The sequence below is a fragment of the Sabethes cyaneus genome, chromosome 1 (assembly GCF_943734655.1).
Source record: "Sabethes cyaneus chromosome 1, idSabCyanKW18_F2, whole genome shotgun sequence".
Taxonomy (NCBI): domain Eukaryota; kingdom Metazoa; phylum Arthropoda; class Insecta; order Diptera; family Culicidae; genus Sabethes; species Sabethes cyaneus.
The window spans coordinates 75,739,311-75,751,947 of record NC_071353.1 but is presented as its reverse complement, the minus strand read 5'-3'; the positions used below and the strand labels follow the sequence as shown (position 1 = coordinate 75,751,947).

The window sequence follows — 12,637 nt, the reverse complement described above, 5'->3', positions numbered from 1 at the left end:
GAGAGTTAACTTTTCTGAGAGTCTACTGTATAATGTTTGCTTTCTACTACCATCTACGTTATAAGTTTTGACAAAATCATTAAAATTACAGTAATGATTGTTAGTGACAATATTTTATGCTGGTTGGCGAACTCAGATCCAGGTCAAGAAGATGTTGGGTTCGGCGCTCGACCGGAATAACTTGCCAACATTTTGTTCATTTCAAACCCAACATACGTACGAGTATAAGGTTTTGCAAGGTGACGTCACGAATGAACGCAATTCATCCGTTTGACATCCACTCGTGTTTGTTTTTGTTAGGCAAACACTGGTGCTTTGAATACAGCAACGTATTGTAAAGATATCGATAATCTATTCGATATTGCAAATTCATCTACCTTTCAGGAGAAAAAAGTAAGTACATATTACATATACTTTTGGTGGCATCATTAATTACGTAACGTTTAAATTTTTGCGAACAAGAGTTTATCAAAGGAAGTATTCATAGAATGCTTCATTATTTAGGGATATAACGTTTCAAACGTTACCTCCCTTATGTAACAATTCTTAGCGTTACGTTATTCATATGTGCCACCTGCATTTCTTTAATCACTTTATACATCGTGAATTTAAACCAATCCAACTCACTACATTTTGTATTAGAAACTGAAACGGCCAATAACATCATTTTCATCGCATTGGTTGTTTCTGGATGAAGTTGTAGTAGTTGTAGTAAAATTACGGAAGCTTTATTGTATCGATAAAAATTGCTCAGATATAGCACAAGTAAATATTGAATATATTTAGGGTGGCCCTTATTTTTTAACTTTCCAAAAATTTACTCCCCACCCATGAATCTTACGATTACGAAAATGTAAACGTCTGTCGAGGAAACAGCGGATACATTACGATTCCCAGTGTCTGCGAAGATGTTTAATCTGTGTATTAGTTCTTTGAGCTTTATATTAATGTTATTTCTCGGGTAGTTTTTCAAATAGACCTATGTGACAACAGGGCCCGGCATCGTCGAAACAAATAAATGAAACTGACTTTCTCTTACCTTCGCTTCTTACATGAAGTGACTTGCTTCACTTGTTGAACAGAACGTTTCAAGCAAGCTTCAGTTGAAGTTGGTAGCTGTTTCAATTGACGACGGCAGAAAGTCAGGCACGATTTGTCGACATCGACAAAGACAACTTTAATATGCGTTGCATTATAGGAAATGTTACTCAAATCCAATTCATTTGCATTCATAATTGCTGGCCTTTTTCAGAATATTTGATAGAAAAGTACAAATGGAAAGTTGAAACCGATAGTCATGACGAAGTGAAACCCGTTTCGCTGACGCTGACTGAAGCCAGTTTGAAACTGAAGCGGTGCTGCTTCTGTTGAAACCTAAGCTTTACAACTTCATTGTTCAGTGACGCTATGCAATTGAAGGTGACGTTGTCGGGTCCTGGTGACAATGAGAGATTCTCTTCGTGTCTCCTCTCTTCCGCTATTTACGCCCAGATAACACAAAATCGTAATAGAAAGTTCACATTAAATCGTTTTCATGTCAATTTCATATTGGAGTTGTATAATGATTAGAGTATGTCAAATCGAAGTGAACAATAAGTTGTTTTGCAGTCGTGCGTGTCTTCATATACAATTCATGACTGTGAATTATAAAGCAGGATAGACAATTGCAATATTTGATTATATCTATATCATATATTCAGGAGTATTTAGTTGCGTGTTATAAAAACTGCGCAAAATAGAATTACAAATAGTTGTCAAAATTTTCGCACGTATATCGCCTCCACTTTGGTACATATATGCTCTTATATGGCGTGAAATATAACTTTTTCGTTCAGATATGATTTCGTATACCTCAGTTGCAATCGAGATATACAAACCAAATGGTTTAGTGGGCGAGGATACTAACGCATTTTAATACACTAGCTTTGCATGAATACAAATCAGAAGAGTGAAGGGATATGGGCAGGAAAATTTCCCCTTTTGGAAAATCATTTCTAGCTAAGGGCCGCCCTTATATAAATTAATAATTTAAAAATCCATTTTAAATTACTTTTTTGGTAGGAGCAAAAATTTCGTCCTCTGATCAAAAACTCGAGAGTCCCTTACTTCATAAACGGCTGGTTACTGTACATCTCTGCAGTGAAAACGTTGTGGAACTTAAGTTTGACCATGGTTTCAAATTCCTGCGAACCAGAAACTTATCACAGGATTGCTTGGAGCATTTTTTTCCATTATTCGTTGGCGCAATGGAAAGAATTCCCATCCCGATAGTTTACAGTTCAAATCCGCTTACAAGGATGTTGTAATTAATCAGCTCCTTATTCTTATTCCTTATCCTTATACAGGGTGGGCATGTAGTAAATTAAAACATCAGGACTGTATAAACAGGGTTGCGGTCGGCAAAAATTTAACTACAGATCACATGGCACTAACTAATTTCAAAAAATATCACGAAGGAGTAAATATACAACAGCCTGGTAGCAACATTATGGCGTACTTCATAAATGTTACTATGATATTCAAAGCAAACTTCGAAGATATTTTGGGGGCAGACACCGTGGGAGTAAGAGATAAACTAATAGAACTAGTCCAAGAAATGTAGGGGAATGTCCCCGGTTATGAAACAGGTTTTGTTTTTTGGCCATAGCTTTTGATCGGATCATCCAATTTTAAATCTTTTTGAAGCATTGGAAAGTTTAAATGGATACCTATCTTTTTTCCAAAGGAAGTATATGAGTTTTGTTTAAAACACAAAAGTTATAGCAAAATTTCCAAACATGGTTTTTTGTGGCTAAAAGAAAAGTGTCCCCGGCTGTGAAACACCTCGGGAAATCTTTAGAAAAGAAAAGAAAATATAGAAATATCGAAGAAAAATCAAAAATTAAAATCATTTATTCATGGAAAATACTAAAAATACAAAATCATTTATCAATTTATTCGTTTAATCATCTAAATCTGAATCGCAATGAATGCATGTAAAAAAGCAAGCAATCATATTGGCGCATTTCAAATGCACTGGTCTGTTACATGTGTTACAAGGAATTGAGTTTTGCTAAACCCAAATGAATCCTGCTACCATAAAAACTCATTATGCTCCAATTGAAGTAATGTACGATCATTGAAGTATAAAATAATCCAGCTTTTTACGAGCCATAATGGCGGACGTGTTCGTAATATTTGAACAGCATTTTTGACAGTTCCCTAATACAGTGGACCCCCGTTCGTTTGAACGATTCCTCATGCAAACTAACGAGGTTACTTTTTAATTTGAACAACTGGTAACCCGAAATATGCTGAAACCTGTGTAAACTGGCCGCCCTGCTCTTTGTTATTGTTTTGGTGGTTTGTTTTAGTTGGCAGTTGCAAGTGCGAATATTGCATTTTCCGATCGGATTTCTCTCTTAATCGTTAGGAAAACGAAATGTGAAACCGTTTAAACATGCTAGATCAGTACAAACGAATCGTGTTTATGTGCATTGTCTGCATAAACAAATGATGTCATGTTGAGAATGACATTTGAACCATTTTTAATTTGCACGTCGTGCAAACCAACGGGGTTCAAATTAAAAAGTGTTCAGATTAAAAATGGTCAAACGAACGGGGGTCCACGGTACATCGCACGTTTTCTTTCCGTACATTCCTTTAGTTTTACCGTGAACACGCGGAAAGAAAACGTGCGATGTATTGGGGAAATGTCAAAAATGCTGTTCAAATATTACGAGCACGCCCGCCATTATGGCTCGTAAAAAGCTGGATTGATTTTCTAGATGTTTCACAACCGGGGAACTCGACTATTTCATAACCGGATCGGTGGCCATATTGCAAAAAAAATATATTATAATTTTTGAGTCAATTATTTCACCTAAAATTTGTCTGTGTGATGAAATAGAGGTCCAGAGCTTAGCTTATATCCAGCTTTTTACGAGCCATAATGGCGGACGTGTTCGTAATATTTGAACAGCATTTTTGACATTTCTCTAATACATCGCACACTTGCTTTCCGCGCGTTCACGGTAAAACTAAAGGAATGTACGGAAAGAAAACGGTCGATGTACTAGGGAAATGTCAAAAATGCTGCTCAAATATGACGAACGTCGTCCGCCATTATGGCTCGTAAAAAGCTGGATACCTTCACCTGAGCTTTTTCATTCCATTTGGTACACAAAATAATCAATTGCAAAACATGAGACTAGACGTTGGTAGTAGCTTAACTGCACTAGGATAATAAAAACGTTAAAAATTACGGGTGTTTCACAACCGTGGCCGTTTCACAACAGGGGACAATCCCCTATAATTTTTTGCTACAGACGATCATGAGAACGAGCAGTTTATGGTCGAAAACGTGTTGTGTTGCAAATGTGCAATGCAGTTAACGGAGAAATACTTAAATGTTTTAATTTGTGCTAAGCTTAGCCAAATTAACGATCACTTTAAATCAACAAACGAAGACCGAAAGAAATCCAAAAGAGTCGTCAAAGCGAAAAAATTTACAAAGCGAAAAAAACATTTTACGGCTATCAGACGTGATGAGAGAGGATACTCCGACATGCAGTCAATAGTTTGGAGGTAAGTTTCAAAAAGAAATTACTGCCTAGGTTTGGTAAATATAATTTAAAACAAATATTTACAAGATTTTAATATATTTTGCTTCTTTTACCAATTTAAACAGAGAATTCGAAGTCTTCGCCAAATGCAGATTCATCATTTTTCCGCTGTCCGGGTATCTTTGCTGGTTGATGGTTCCGACATTCCTTCGGTGAAGCTCTGCTCTGTTCTAGCATCAATAACTGTATTTCGGAGCTGGATATATAATTCTCTACCGGATATATCATATTAAATGCGAAAACATCTTTCCACTCTTCTGCCAGAGTCTCTCATTGCGATTTGGTAAATTATTCGACTGTCGTTCGTCAATTACGGACGCATTATTTCGATTACTATTGCATTATTGAAAAATGTCAAGCTTTGCAAAAACACAGATTTCGATCAATCAGAACTGAGCGTGGCCTTTTCGTACATGAACATATTCGACATATTGATACGATATAGTCAATCATGATTTTAAGTTCCCTCCGACGGACGATCACAACATCGATTTCGCTAGTGATGTGATTGGATGATGAGTTAAACATGAAAGATTAAATCTGTTGAAAGATAGGACCACAAAATTCATTTTGTAAGGAAGCGCATAATGGCTTGTTTGAGTTTAACTCTCTTGACAAATAAAACGTGTTGCCGAAATAAAACTCTGTAATAGTGCCTATCATTTTAAGAATTGTTGAAAAAGAGGTGTTTGCTTCGAAATTTATCACACTCTAATGTAACATTGTAAATCTTATAACAAACAGTCTTAAGTAGTTCTACGTCAATCTTGCGGTCGTGGCTATACACACGACCCCTTTGATTCTTGAATTGTCTTGCATTATTTGGTAATTGGTTGGCAAGTTGGTTGGCAAGTTGGTTGGTAAGTACCTATAAAAGCATAACTGTCGTATATGGATCCCATTTGGCACCTGTTCGACGATTCGCGCATATCTCAAGTCGACAGATCGTCGGATAGGTCATCCTTGATGATTTGACAGTTCATTACGGGATTTCGTGTAAGTGGAAATAGGGTTTTTTCTCTCTTCCAATGCGAATAAACATGACGATCTTTATTTGACATATGAGATCGCCCTAGTTTGATTGTACGTTCGAAACAAATCCAATTAAAACATTGCAGGTAGTTCCAATTTTCAGAAATATCGGTCTTGTAGAATGAAAAGCCTATCCAAAATTGAAGATAGAATCAACAAAGGGTGACCCAGTAAACCATTTGGTTTGTATATCTCGATTGCAACTGAGATATACGAAATCATATCTGAACGAAAAAGTTATATTTCACGCCATATAAGAACATATATGTACCAAAGTGGAGGCGATATACGTGCGAAAGCTTTGACAATTATTTGTAATTCTTTTTTGCGTAGTTTTTATAACACGCAACTAAATACTCCTGAATATATGATTAAGATATAATCAAATATTGCAATCGTCTATACTGCTTTATAATTCACAGTCATGAATTGTATATGAAGGCACGCACGACTGCAAAACAACTTATTGTTTACTTCGATTTGACATACTCTAATTATTATACAATTCCAATGTGAAATTGACATGAAAACGATTTATTATGAACTTTCTATTACGATTTTGTGTTATCTGGGGAATGTCTCAACAGTGAGAGATGGTTTTCCTATCCAGCTTTTTATGCGCTATAATGGTGGCCGCTATAAATTGTGTTCGTAATATGCGAACAATCTTTTTGACAACTCTGCATACATCAAATCTGACACTCTTCTCTTGCAACACTACCGTGCTCTTTCTTTCGTTTACGTCAAATAAGGAAAGCAAAACTGTGCGAAATGTAAACAAAACTATTGCCTTCCTTCTTTTGCGTAAACGAAAGAAAGAGCAACACTGCTGTACAGGAGAAGAGTGCCCAGTTTTGATGTATGCAGAGTTGTCAAAAAGATTGTTCACATATTACGAACACAATTTATAGCGTCCGCCATTATAGCGCGTAAAAAGCTGGATACTAGTTCAGCAAAAAATAACTCACCCGTTTTGTTCACATTTGCGACATTCACCCTTTCGTTAATTCTAACTAGAATTATGTAAAGAAAACTGTGATGTTTCCGATCATTTAATTATCTTTAATTATGTTTTTGGCAATTAAATACAGCTTCTTGGAACGACATCGTTTTCGAATAGCCCCCTAATGAAAAACTTTCATTCGTATTTTTAATCTCATTTCTGTATAAAACTAGATAGCGTGCACATTTGACATATGACAGTTTTCACATTTGTCACCAACACTTCTATAAGATGAGAACACTACACACATACATTGACAGTGTCGTTCACCCAGCTGCAAACTGGTGGCGCTGATGGCATACCACTTACGCGTTATATGAAGAAATCAAAGAGTTGCATATCTATGTACTATTAATAATCTAAGCCCGAATGTACCATTTTCTGGAATATACCATTGCCCAGAAAGACACTCCCCAGAACGAACCATTCCCTAGAAAGCCAATCCCCAGAAAGTTGGAAATAAAAAGGGCTGGCACAGAGAACAGACATCCAAGCGAAAGGTCCCCACTTATTGGATAAAACCTTAGATTATTAAGGGCATGTGCAACACAATGTTTGTTCTATTCTATATTTTATAACAGTTTTAAATTTTGTAACATGTGAAAAATGAAACAAAATTCAGGCAACCGCAATCCAGTTTTAATGGCAGTTCTATTTGATATTACCCCATAAACAATCCTTCCTGCTCTTCGCCCTATTTAGAGATGCGTGTTAATTTGTGTGGAACAAATGTCATATGTCACTCGCTAGGTATGTGAAACGGTGCGGTCACCTGCCTAACTTTGTTCTATTTGTGAGGCGGAAAAGGGATTTGTAAAAAGATTGCAAAACATTATTGTCTGTCGCAAAAATTTTAACAAACACTCCATATAGACACTTGGGTGAGTGTACAAGGGATCAATTTATGTTTAGAATACAGCCTGAATTCGTTAATTGGGCCACGACTGCACTCCAGCTGATTCGCTAATTGGGCCGACTGACAGTTGTTAGAAAATTCTAAACTCGAAAATTCCATACAATTTTGACATTCAAGTTGTCACATAGCCCAATAAGCGAACGCCCAATTAACGAACCGCCCAATTAACGAACCACCAATTAACGAAACTTTGCTGTAATCACTATTCAGCATCCCAAAGTGCTCCCTGTACAAGACGCTTATGCGCTTGTTAGACTGGTTGTTCTTATAATTACTATATATGTATATAGTTAGGCGGATAGAAAATCGGGAGCCAAATAAACGTCAAAAGCGGAGCCAAAAGCTTTTCGAAATCCAAAATGCAGGAGTAATGTTAAAAAAACACACTTTATTTTCATAGAACTAGTCATTTTCAACACCCGCCAGTGATTATTTTTCGTCAAAACCTGCACATTTCACCATAATTTCAAATTTAATTTCATAAATCAGGGATGCCAATTCACCTGGTTTTCTATCCGCCGAACTATTTACAGCAAAGTTTCGTTAATTGGTGGTTCGTTAATTGGGCGGTTCGTTAATTGGGCGTTCGCTAATTGGGCTAAGTGACAACTTGAATGTCAAAATTGTATGGAATTTTCGAGTTTAGAATTTTCTAACAACTGTCAGTCGGCCCAATTAGCGAATCAGCTGGAGTGCAGTCGTGGCCCAATTAACGAATTCAGGCTGTATATTGTAACTATAGTTGTTCTCTACGGGCATGAAGCATGGACAATGCTGGAGGAGGACTTGCGAGTGCTCGGAGCTTTCGAACAATGAGTGCTTAATGCGATCTTCGGCGGCGTACAGGAGAACGGAGTAAGAAGGCGGAGGATGAACCATGAACTTGCATAGCTCTACGGCGAACCCAGTATCCAAGAGGTGGCTAAAGCTGGACGGATACGATGGGTAGGGCATGTTGCAAGGATACCGGACAAGTACCCTGCAAAGATGATGATTGCCTCAAGTCGGATAGGACCAAGACGACCAGGAACATAGCGAGCAAGATGGTTAGACCATGTGGAGCGAGATCTGGCGGAGAGTACTTGGTGTCCAAGAAATTGGAGAGCGGTACCCCACAACCAAGTGGATTGGAGAAATGTTATTCAACAGGCTTTGCCTTAGGATGGAAAGCCACCTAAGTAAGTAAGTACTATCCAGCATTCCACTGTCTGTCCAGCATTATCTGTCAGATTTACGTAACCGCTGCCGCAACGTACCATTTCGACGCGTGCCTTTAACGAAACTCTGTCCGGACAAGGCAGGATCTATTGGTGTCAAATTCTTCACATATGTGTATTACCGCGTATGGTGTTTGGTCTATGACGTTTGAACACTGTCACCGACCAAACGGCTTATAACTCGAAACTGTATTCTTGTCTACTGCAACCTCCCTATTGGCATCTCTATAAAAAAAATTTAGGTGAGATGACTTTGACAATAGGGCCCCAGGCTAGGGGTGACTCACTTCGCAATTTTGCATTAGCTTTTTACATCATTTGCATTCACTGCAAAAATGCAAGCGAGATTTTTTTGCTGCAAGATTTTCTATTGGCGGCAACCGTCAGCGTCAGCGCAGCGTGTGACAGCAAGAAATGTCATTGAACATTGAAGTCGATTCTCGATTCTACAGACAAGAGTCAAGTTTATTTCGGGTACGGAATTCGAAGTTGTTTTAGGTGAGAGGGAATTGTGTCGTGTTATTAGTTAATAGTTAGTTGTGTTATTAGTTAGTTTATAGTCCAAATGTTCGATTTCTGGACTTTCAAAACCCATATGATGGTGATTCGGTATTTATTTGGATTCGATCGTGTTCATGTTTTGTGTGAATAGAAATATGCTGCGGCAACGATATTCCGACTATTCGTTTGTCCGCGTCTGCAACTCTCAGCGCGAAATATAGTGTTCTGTGGCCAGTAAACTCAGTTAACGATTTTGCTTCCAATTAGGCACAAAATTATGCTTTCCGCTGTATCGCAAACGTGCGGAAAAACATTGTGTCTGGAAGCCGGATTGCAAATATTTATTTACGGTGGTAAATGCTAAAGGAAACCCGCCTCCGTTTATACGGGACATTGTTCATTGACGCTTTGCCGTTAAAGCTTTCGAAATTATAAGATACGGTTATATGCGACAAGCAAGCTTTCCGAGAGCATTTTAGGGACCCACAGGAGCGTGGTTTTGTACTTCTGGATGCCACGGTTGAGCAAAACAAATCAGTTTTCTATGCCAGGAATATAGAAATACCACAATTGAATATAACACCTTTTCCCGTAAATGCAAAGAAGCAGCGCAAGTTCTGTACCAAGCAACCTAACAGCAGCGAATCTCTTTTGATTGACGCCGGGTGGCGAAGAGCCGAAGAAACGTAATGTGTATTTACCAACCTATTTACAGTACAGTACGTTAGAATTGTCGAGGGACAATCGGTGATGCACCATGTTGAAATAAAAGTTGAATACGCATAAAAATAGCCGATAGGATGCTGAATCTCGTGAAATATCGCCTGCTAATAGGTTTATACTTTCCGTTTTCGTTGGTGAGTCATAATTTGATTTAAATTCAAAATATTTTCAGTAAATTGACCATAACGTAAAACTAAGTTTCAAACTACTTATTTCTTTGTCATAGCCTACCCGGAGCACTGTAACAAAATTTGAAGGCAACCGTTTTCGTCAAGAATCTCTACACTGCCGGCACCGGTATCGCGATACCTAGTGTTGTTCAATAGAGGTTTTCCGTCAAAAATTTTTTTTTCACTAAATGTTCGGTTTTGACTCTTAGAAATGATACCCATATAAAACTTTCTTTATTAAAGCCTCTAACTACTGTAAAAATGAAAAACTAAAATACGTATATTTCAACCGGTCACTTCTCGGATGTCTTACATGCCTTTTTGTACCAGTGTCCTCTATTTTCACCACTTCGAAACCATTTGTGCCACTCTTTACTCTTGTGGCAAGCAACAAACAAAATGAAAAAGAAGGTAATCATTAGCTTTTCATTCGTTTTATCCTTTTCACTCTACCGCTGATACACATATGTCAAAAACTGTTATGCAATGCTGCCAGAAAATCTGAAAATTTTGATAAACAGTGCAGCCGAAACGAATTTTTTAAAACTCAACATTCGTGATTTGGTGAAAAGAAACTCAACATTCTTGCAATTTGCATTGTTTAAAAAATCGTAGTAAATTCTAGAGTCAACGAAAAAAATATATTTTTGCACCATTGTCACTCGTATTGGGAGTACTTTTGAGAAAAAATAAGAAAAGGAGGGGTATGATCTGACGGAAAACCTCTATTATGGTTTTGATCTATACTATAGCGCCCTGGTGGTTGTCGTGATTCAGCTACTAAACGTTTTCTTCGCCACTACTCTGTGTTGCAGATCGGATAAGCGTCATTTGCTTCTCAACAAATTCGATGGATTCTGCACAAAAATAAAAAGCTCAAACTCGTTTTCTCAGGAGTGCAGCACCAATGAGTAGTGACCATGCGGTGCAGTTTGCTAGCAGAATATTTTCGATTGTAGTAACCGGTATTCCATCCTGTAAGTTTCAACAGCTCTTGGTTTAAACGATTCAACCATGAAAATTATTTTTCGTTCTAGACACAAAGATTTACAAATTGTTTTGGATTTGGGGAAAATCAATTTTCTTGAACAAATGCTTCAGAAACGCTGCATACCGCGAGCGCTTGTCAGTTTCCGCCACAAAACATTACATCGCGAATCCGAGTGTTTCCTGTGTGATGCCTCAACTCGTACCGGTTATCTATCAAATCGAGGAGTGTGACACGGACGACGATAAGTTCTATTTTAGTAGGATAGGAGCATGTGTATAAAAAATAATTTGGCGATCTTTTCAAGGGAATGGAGTCGATTTTCAGTACCATTGGTGAGTATGCAGAAAGTAGTTTGTTTGGCATTCTGGTGAAACGCGTCCCGCCGCAATGGGAAATGCTTAAATGTATATCGGAACTTTTTTTTAACTGAATTCACGTTTGGTTTGGTAACAAGAGCTGTCAAAAAATTATTGGTTTGTACTTTATAACTCGCAATAAAATAGTAGATATTATATAGTATCGCCAACACAAAATTGGAGTTCGGAATAAACGACAAACGATTTTTCTTCCGTACCGTACATTAAACCTAGTGTCGGAAGTAGTGCGCTGTATAGCAAATGAGACGTGCGCTATACAGTGCACTACTTCCGACACTAGGTGTAATGTACGGTACTGAAGAAAAATCGCTTGCCATTTATTCCGAACTCCAATTTAGTGATTCGCGACACTACATAGATGTCAAGCCTTTTTTCTCTAATACTAAAATAACATGAATTTACTTCAATATGTAAGTCAATTTGCTATAAATCCTCCGCAAATACTTGGCAGGATAACGAAGGTCCGTCGTTTCGATTCATTTTCTTTTTTCGAAATCTCATCTGCAAATACTTGGCAGGATAGTGAAAGTCCATAGATTAGATTCATTTCTTTTATTCGAAATCTCATCTGCTTTTGCGATCATTGTTTTTGGGAAAATTGTTTCGATTTTAACGTATTGGGGTGTTCCCTCCCATGGCTGGTTTGACGAGCACTTCGGCATCCGCCTAAATTTTATTTCCGCATGTAGAGTGTAATATAGTTTAAGTTAGATATATGTGTGGTATAAAGGTATAAAGCGGAATTGAGCGGAATCCAACGGAATTTTAAATCAAATCCGTTAATACACACAGTACTAGTCCGGCAACATGCATTGCCCATCGTATCCGTCCACCTTTAGCTACCTGCTGGATACTGGGTTCGCCATAGAGCTGTGCGAGTTCATGGTTCATCCTCCGCGTCCATATTCCGTTCTCCTGTACGCCGCCGAAGATCGTTCTTAGCACTCGTCGTTCGAAAACTCCGAGCACTCGCAGGTCCTCCTCGAGCATTGTCCATGTTTCATGCTCGTAGAGAACAACCGGTTTAATAAGCGTCTTGTAGAGGGTGCACTTTGTACGGGGACTTAGTCTGCTCGACCGCAATTGCTTGTGAAGCCTATAGT

General features: G+C 38.0%; 1 long non-coding RNA gene across 1 annotated transcript in view; it reads left to right on the top strand.

The window, feature by feature from the left end:
• The first annotated feature begins 10,843 nt into the window (after nt 1-10,843).
• Nucleotides 10,844-12,637, top strand: part of LOC128735791 (uncharacterized) — a 37,817-nt gene continuing 36,023 nt past the window's right edge. Inside the window, exons 1-2 of the long non-coding RNA XR_008412011.1 lie at nt 10,844-11,143; nt 11,204-11,489. This is a non-coding gene — a long non-coding RNA (uncharacterized LOC128735791). The remainder of the gene's footprint in view (nt 11,144-11,203; nt 11,490-12,637) is intronic.